Source organism: Peromyscus eremicus, chromosome 15 (assembly GCF_949786415.1).
Source record: "Peromyscus eremicus chromosome 15, PerEre_H2_v1, whole genome shotgun sequence".
NCBI lineage: Eukaryota > Metazoa > Chordata > Mammalia > Rodentia > Cricetidae > Peromyscus > Peromyscus eremicus.
Window position 1 is genome coordinate 22022498 of NC_081431.1, and position 8426 is coordinate 22030923.

An 8426-nucleotide genomic window follows, 5' to 3' on the forward strand; every position below is an offset into this window, starting at 1 on the left:
CTTCTGTGCTACCTCCTGCTTATAATGACAAAAAAGACATTTTAAATGTATATACCCTCATGGGTCTTTCTTCTAGAATGGTTGTTCTCAACCTGTGTGTCAGGACCCCTTTGGGCTCACATATCAGATATCAAATATTTACTTAATCATTCACAACAGTATCAAAATTACAGTTAGGAAGTAGCAACAAAAATAAGTTTATAGTTGGGGATCACCACAGCATGAGAAACTGTATTAAAGGGCCACAGCATTGGGAAGGTTGAGAACCACTGCCCTAGAAGAAAATAAACAAATGAAAGGGGCCAGGATCCCTAAAAGTAATTCCATTCACATGATTCCACACTTACTTTATTCAAATTGTGCTTCTCTGTCACAAATACTACAAAAGCAATCAACTCATTATTCTTCAACTCATTAAACCAGTGTGTCTTGAGCATTTGCTATTACATGTCACTTAACCAGCTGCAGTCGGTCTAACGAAGCATTTACGCAAATCCTGGGGCACAGACGTCTCTGTGGATAATGTGAGTGGCCTTTGACAGTTGTGACGCTATTGAGGACTCGGTGGGAAATGACTGTTAAGAATTGTCTCTCCAGCGATGGCATCAGTTCCTTTATGTGCATAGGTTAGGAGTTCAGTTTCAAGGTTTGTTATGTTTTCCTGTCTTCTGAATCTTCAAGACTGATGGGAGCTGTTTCTGGGTTGAGACCAATGAGCTCATGTCCACAGCAAAACAAAATCGCCACCAGTAGGATAATAAATTGTAGCCAATTGTGCGTGCTTTTGTGTAGCTAGACTGAAGCACAGATATAAGTATATAATCCAGATTAGAAATGGAAAGATGGGGCTCAGAGATCCCTCCTCCTTAAGAGGGACACAAGCATGATTCTCCACCATCAGCCTGACAGGGTATTCAGGAACAGAGAGAAAACACCCAAGATTCTGGATTCCCCAGTCTGTGCTCTCTAGAAAACTGTGAAGGGATAAGTGGTTCCCAATAACTCCTGTCTAGCGGTTCCTCTAGCCAGTGAAGTCTATGGGAGACATGATGCTGTTCACTGATTATTTGCATGAAGAAAGGACACAGAGTGGAGCAGAGATAATTAAACAGCATTTTAGTCTCAAATTAGCAGATAAACACCATCAGAGCTTAATTCTGAGATTTGACTTCTTGCTTTCTTATAATTATGAGCATGACAAGATAAAACAAAATTTCCTCCTTCAAAGGCAAGTATTTCAAAGTTCCCCTCTTACATGACGTTTGGTAAGAGCGGCTTGTCTTATGAGCCGTAGAGGCAGCCCACCTGCCTGCCCTCAGCGGGCTCACTCTCATCCTCCAGGACCTGCACACACAGCTCACTGAGGGGTTGGTTTCCTTCCCCAGCATCCTCAGCTATTATGGACTGTCCAAGTTCTTTGTATCCTTGCTTCCTTCAGCTTCCCAAACCACTTCCAAACTCACAGATACAAGACTCTTCTTAGGAGCAATAGATAAATTTGAGATCAAAATGCTAATTGTAATCTTTTATGTCTGGACAGGCCCCGACAGTTTATAAAGCCATTTGACAAAATTATCCCATTAAATCTTCAGAAAATTCCACCTTGTGCGTAGGTATTACCATTAACACTTGGCAAATAAGGACTCTGCTGTGGAGATATGTCCTGGGTCTCCTTGTTGCAAATCTATTAGCCTTTCCAGAAAAGCACAGATGCCCTGGTTATACTAATTTCAAACACTGGCTCATATGTCCACTTTCCTTTCCCCTACTAAAGACTATACATTTCTTTATCAACTCGCCCTTGATTACAGTAATTCTGAGTTTCTCAGAGTCAAAGTGCAGCCCATGAAGTCTGCCCCAGCAGTGATGGGTGTCACTGTCATTAAATGTGGCATTTCTAATGAAGGTATTGGGGCCATCATAATAGTATGTGAGACCAAGGCCATCCTTGTAGTAGGTCACCATGTGGACATCCCAGTTCTTCCAGCCATGGCATCTAATGAGGAAGGACCCACACACACACACACACCTTCCATCACCACATTAGCAGAGGCCTGAAGAATCTGCCACTCTGAAGAACATTCATTACATTATGGTTGTTTATTTAACAATGGATGGCAAGACTGAAGAAGAGTTGTAGGGAGAAAGGGACAGACAGACCCACAGACAGATGACAAGGGGTCACCCATGGATGATCGCCCACTCATTTATTGGTTCATAAGATAAACTAAAGAACAAAGACACAATATGTCTAACCCGACTTCTACACCATTGAATCCTTTCTCCCTCTGAAAGGTCAGACTGGAGCTATAAATTCTCCAAAGCCATTCCTGCCTGCTCCCCTCTTCCCTGCCTGCTCCCCTCCTCCCTGCCTGCTCACCTCCTCCCTGCCTGATCCCCTCCTCCCTGCCTGCTCACCTCCTCCCTGCCTGATCCCCTCCTCCCTGCCTGCTCACCTCCTCCCTGCCTGATCCCCTCCTCCCTGCCTGATCCCCTCCTCCCTGCCTGCTCACCTCCTCCCTGCCCAATTTCCTCTTCACTGCCCCAGATGAGCACACATACAGAAGGCCTGAAATGCAGAATTCTCTTCAAATCTGTTGTACCTGGGTCTAGTTAAGCCAAAACAGGCAGACACACACATCCTGTGGAGTTTTAGCTTAGGGAATTTATTTTGTTCTCTCCTTCCTCACAGAGGCTTCTCAACTTTAACTATGTGTTTAATTTTTACTTACTGCCCTCTTCCCTATGTAGATCTGTGTATCAAGTTGTCAGGGCTTCATCTGGTTCTGTGTCTCTCGTACCGAACGCAGTTTTTAGAAGGAGGCATATACCCAATGAATATTTGTCACTAGTGACTCAACAAGATATAAAAATCATATTCTATGGCTAGTGCCACTTTTAAGAATTGTAAAACACTCATAAATGGAGAATTTTGAATGAGAATATGACTAACTTGTATATTTTATTTAAGAAAAGCCCTTTAAGGACTCCTCTCAAATATACTTACAATGAAATAAATAACTATTCTTTATTGTTTAATTTGTATTTAGAATTGGTTTAGAGATTTTAAAACACCTTTTTCATAAAAGAAAAAAATATAACGTGCAACTTATCCATTCAAAAGATAGTTTGTTTATTCAACCTTTATTGATACTTAAATATGTTGTATTAAGTTTTGACACTGAAAGAGTAATAAAGATGAAATAAACATTGGAATTGTTTTTAGCAACAGCAAAGGAAATGAGGAATGCACACAGGTAGCTTTCATGGTACATGGACTGTTCAGAACAAATCTTTACTCAAGCCTTATGATCCAAATATGCATACACAGCTCTTTGCAGTGTCCATATGCCCATCATGCCATTTGTTCACAAAATGCATGTTTGTATCTAGGTAAAATAGAAGAAACAGAGCAGAGGAATAATACTGATGGCAGAATAGACCATAACTACTGAAAGAAATGTAAGCAGTGGTGGAGAGGAAGACCCTGAGATGTCTTGAGTCTAATCCCCAGTGATCCTGGTCTTAAAATAACCTACACTCTTCCAATCTTCAGGTATGTCACTCCTCAAATAAGAGATATATATTCCCATATCTGTTAAATTTACCTTCCATCACTTCTAGGTACACAGGATTACTCTTGTAAAATCCTTGGTTTGGACTTGTGTATTTTTCCACTGTCCTGAATGGTGGCGCTCAAAGTGTCCAAATGTGAAGTTGTCACCTTAGAGTTGGTGCCATTGTGGATCCATTTAGTAGAGGAGTTTTGAAGGGGAATATTACCATGGCATGTAAGAGTCACTTTCTCTCCTGTAAATATTCTAATCCATGGTGGGTTCAAGAACACAACAGATTTCTGAATAGCTTAAAGAAAGTAAAGTTGTGAAGATAAAGAAACTTAAAGTCATTGGAAATTATCCAGTCTCAAAAGTACAAACATGTCAACAGTCAATCAATGACCCATCTACTCTGGCAGAACTGATAGCAAAACTCTGTCCTGATATCTAGGAAAAGCAACAAAGGATGAAGTAAAAAGTGTTGTGGCCTCGGGAAGCAACCAAGCTAAACACAAAGGTAGCATACAAAAGCAAGAGGTTTGGAAACAAGCCAACTACCTCATAATGTAATGGGCTAGCCTACTCTAATTCTCCTCTTTTCAGTTTCAGTATCTAGAAATAAAAATTGTAACCTCTTTGTAGATAGAGACAGTATTTGTCACACTCAATAATTGCTTATCATAATAATGGTATATAGTGTTTAGTAAATAATTTTTAAACTGCTGACTGTAGGAATAATGGATAAATGTCAAAGTCTTGGCTTCATTAAAACGTGTCAGGAACAACTGTCAATCACTTCAGACTACAGCAAGGATTGATACATTTCATTATATAATGTATGTTAACAAATTATAATAATGAAAAGAAAAATAGAAAACAGACTTGGTAAAATATAAGCTTTATAAGGTCTAAATTATAATAACTATTTAATTGTGAATATATAGAGTAAGGAATATTTGAAATCCTAGAAGGTCATGAGAAGCACCAAAGGGGTGTCAGTCTTGAATGGATTCCAGGAGCAAGGAGATGTGGTGAAAATTTAAACTGAAACTAAAGAAATGGCTAAATGGTGATGACAAAGGGTGACATAGTGAAGGGACAATATTCAGATGCCAGGGACTTCAGATAGAATCCAGTCTTCGTCAGCTGTGCAACCTCCACTAAGTGATGTAATCTGAGTTGCAGGATTCTCAGTCATAAACTACCAATCAAAATGGTGATGTGAATGTTGAATGGATACATGTGAAAGGCCTAGAACAGAGGCTGAGGCCTGTCCGTGTAAGACATGGCTGTCGGCTTCAGCAAAAGGAGAGCTGCCTTGAAAGGGGAAACTGATACACAGAAACCTTTTGAACAAGGGGAAAGAAGGACCAGATGAGGTACAGATGGCGAGGAAGCAGGCTGTCCAGGGTGAGGAAGATTCACAGCCACAAGAAAACAAATATGGTGGGATACAGTCACCCAAGTGGAGAGCAATGCTCAGACGCACTGGAGGAACAACCAGCATGGTACCCAGAGCTGCAGAATTAATAAAGGGCAAGTTAGCATCTGTCCCCTGTTTCCAGGACACATGAGTACTAGGATCAGCATGGGAATGGAACCTACATCTGTTAAGTTTTAATGATCAATGGGGAGAAGGAAGTGCGTTCTATCCTCTGTCCTCCGTTGGTATCTGTCTTGTACTCTAGAAGATACCAGAGGACTGAAAAGATCCAAGCTATTAGCCTGATTTCCCACTGAGGTGATGCTCAGGCCAGTTTCCTCTGTTCCTCTCTACTACACAGTGCCAGGAAATGCCCCATGGTTTGCATAAGTGATGCAAAGTCACCAAAAAACCATCCACATCCCCATCATGATGCTCTCTAGATGGATTTTGGTCCCTCGGGGTGGAAAGTCATGTGAATCTGTACTTACAGATAAACAGCAGTGGTGGCCACAGCTGGGCAGACCCTCCATTGGCAGGAGCCATTGCCTCTGTGCTGTCAGAAGCTAACTGTGGCGGAGAGCTCTATGGCTTCAGAAATAGGCTTGAAACCAAAAAGGAGAAGGAAATGTTTTCTGCATCGTATCTGGTTAACTCATCAGCTATGCCTCGGCTTGGCTTTCTCCAGAGATAATAATAGAGTTGTGCCAAATTGGGCAATTTTATAGTCACCCATTTGTTCTCATTGTACCTTCAGCTGTATACCTAGAATCTGGTGGGTGAGCACCATGGGTCTAAGCAGAGCCACAGGCTTCCTTGAGGTGCCATTCAGTGCACAAGTACTTGGTTTGCAACTTAGAAACATGGGGTATAGAGGACTGCAGAATAAAATGAGTACTTACAGAATCCCTTGGTAAGTGCCAGTCACTTGGTTAAATATAACTGATACTGTTCACAAAAAGAAAATCTTATGAGTTAAATATTGCTGTCAAAATTTAATTAGATTTTATTACAATCTATATTTTATTGGTGGCTAAATAAGTCTTAGAAAGGTTAACTAATCTGTGTTATCACACCACCTATTAAAGGGATAATTTGGAGTTTAAATATGTAAAAATGTAACCCTGAAATCAATCTCTTAGCCACTACGGATGCTCTATTTAAGAACACTCCAGATCATGGAGAACTGTAGTTAGAGTTTTTCCTGCCTGGCCCACAGTCAGGACAAATCTTTCTCAACTGCCAGCCCCACAGCCACTCAAACCCGACCAAGTAAACACAGAGACTTATATTGGTTACAAACTGTATGGCCGTGGCAGGCTTCTTGCTAACTGTTCTTACAGCTTAAATTAATCCATTTCCATTAATCTATACCTTGCCACATGGCTTGTGGCTTACCGGCATCTTCACATGCTGTCTCTCATCGTGGCGGTTGGCAGTGTCTCTCTGACTCAGCCTTCCACTTCCCAGCTTTATTCTCCTCCTTGTCCCGCCTACACTTCCTGCCTAGCCAATGGCCAATCAGTGTTTTATTTATTGACTAATTAGCAACACATGTGACATACAGAACATCCCACAGCACTTCCCCCTTTTTTTTTTCAAAAAGTAAGGTTTTAACCTTAACAAAGTAAAATTACATATAATTTGGGAATTTGGGCGTAGCTTCTCTTACTACTTCCTGCTGGAGGGGGGGCGCTGTATCTTATGGGGATACAAAAAAAAATTTTAGAATTATGGAATAGTCCATGAGGCTGTATCGTCTGAGCCAGATGCCTTCAAACCATTCTGGATGTTGGATCATCTGGGCCATGGTGTCATCGGAGACCTTTCAGGGGGTCTTGGCTGGTCAAACCTTATGTATCTTAATCTTGAACAAATCCATAGCCTCTGGCTTTCTGTGGAAACAAAAGAGACTCTTTTCCAAAGCAACATATCCTTATATCCAAATTTTGAAGTCAAAGTATCTTTAAAGTATACATATTGGTTTAACTCAGCTTCCTTTGCAATCAAATATCTCTCTGCAGTTAAGAATCCCAAAGACAACACAATCCAGATTCTCTGTGTAATATTCATCTTTACGTGGCTTATTTTTTATATTACCTTTACTGTCTCTTTAAAGACTTTATTTTTAAAAACTATGTATTTCTTTATACAACTGTATATATTCCTTTTACTCTCTCTTCCAAGCCTATGTACATTTTTACACACATTGTAAACTATTACATCTGAATCTGTCTTATTGTGAATCTATCACTTTAAACTGCAGCAGCTGTGGCTGCTGGCTCCGCCCACCTCAGCTTCCCAACATGGCTACGTTTACCACCAGCTCTGGGAGCTATTGTGGGTCTATGCTTTTATCTAAGCAGCGTGTAGTCCAGAAACCTCTTTTTTTTTTTTGTTTTGTACCTGCAAAGGCTAAATCCACCATGCAGCTTAATCTGCCACTTGCAGAGGCCTCATTCCCGCCATACGGCAGGTCGAGCACGCAGGCCAGGAACCCACAAGTAGCTCAAACCGGCAGCTGCCGCTCATTTGAGAGAGACAATTAGGAAGCTGTTTTTAGCTCTGTTTTAGAATCTTTTTTCTCAGTTTTTAGGTGGAAACTCTTGCCACCACGTTGGACGCCAGAGAACACCAGATGAAATGCTCTGGGGTTCCTCTCAGTTACTGACCCTGTTCTTCTTATTCTGCTCAGTGACTCACTCACTCTCCTTCTGATTCACTGTGATCCACTATCTGACCAGCCCTTTGGAGAAAGTCTCAGAGGCTCTTCTTCCCCTGGGTCCTGATCTGGCTCATGACACAGGAAAGGGGATGCAAACCCTCACTTATGGGATCTGGGGACTTTCAATACTTCCCAGCTTCAGTCCATACTCAATTTGTATAATCATCCAACATGAGCATTTCTCCTTTAAATGCACACCAGTTCTCTTTTTGTCATGGCCCCTCTGACTAATCCACTGGGTTTTTTTTTTCATTTTTATATTTATAGGTAAACTTCATTTCACATCATCTAGTATGTGAAAAGGTGTTTAGTAAGTGTACATTCTCCACTTTATTAGTTTTATTTGTTAAGTAATTTTAATAGGAAAACTGATTGAAGTTGGATTACAGCAACAGGAAGCCTGCATAAGATCATTAACTGGTATCTCATGGCAGTGCTCTTTGAGCAATCCCAGTCCTCTCTGAAGTTGTGAGAAAAGAGCAGGAGCAGGAAGGAACAGAACACACAAGTTTGGTGGGGAGAATGGAGAAGGCTCTTGTTTTGAGGTGCTGGAAGAGTAATGTTCAAATTCCTCAATCCTGGAAGAGACAAAGACGGATTATACTTTACACATTGATGAGACTTTGTTGATGAATTTGTGGGATCATTTTTCCTACGATAGAGGTTCTTCAATAAAATTGCTGTCACTTAACTGTGGCTCACATGGCTTCTACAAGGGCTT

General features: G+C 41.0%; 1 pseudogene; it reads right to left on the reverse strand.

Annotated features, from left to right (window-relative positions):
• Positions 1 to 550: 550 nt before the first annotated feature.
• On the reverse strand, positions 551 to 5526 carry LOC131925708 (high affinity immunoglobulin epsilon receptor subunit alpha-like; annotated as a pseudogene).
• Positions 5527 to 8426: the final 2900 nt, after the last annotated feature.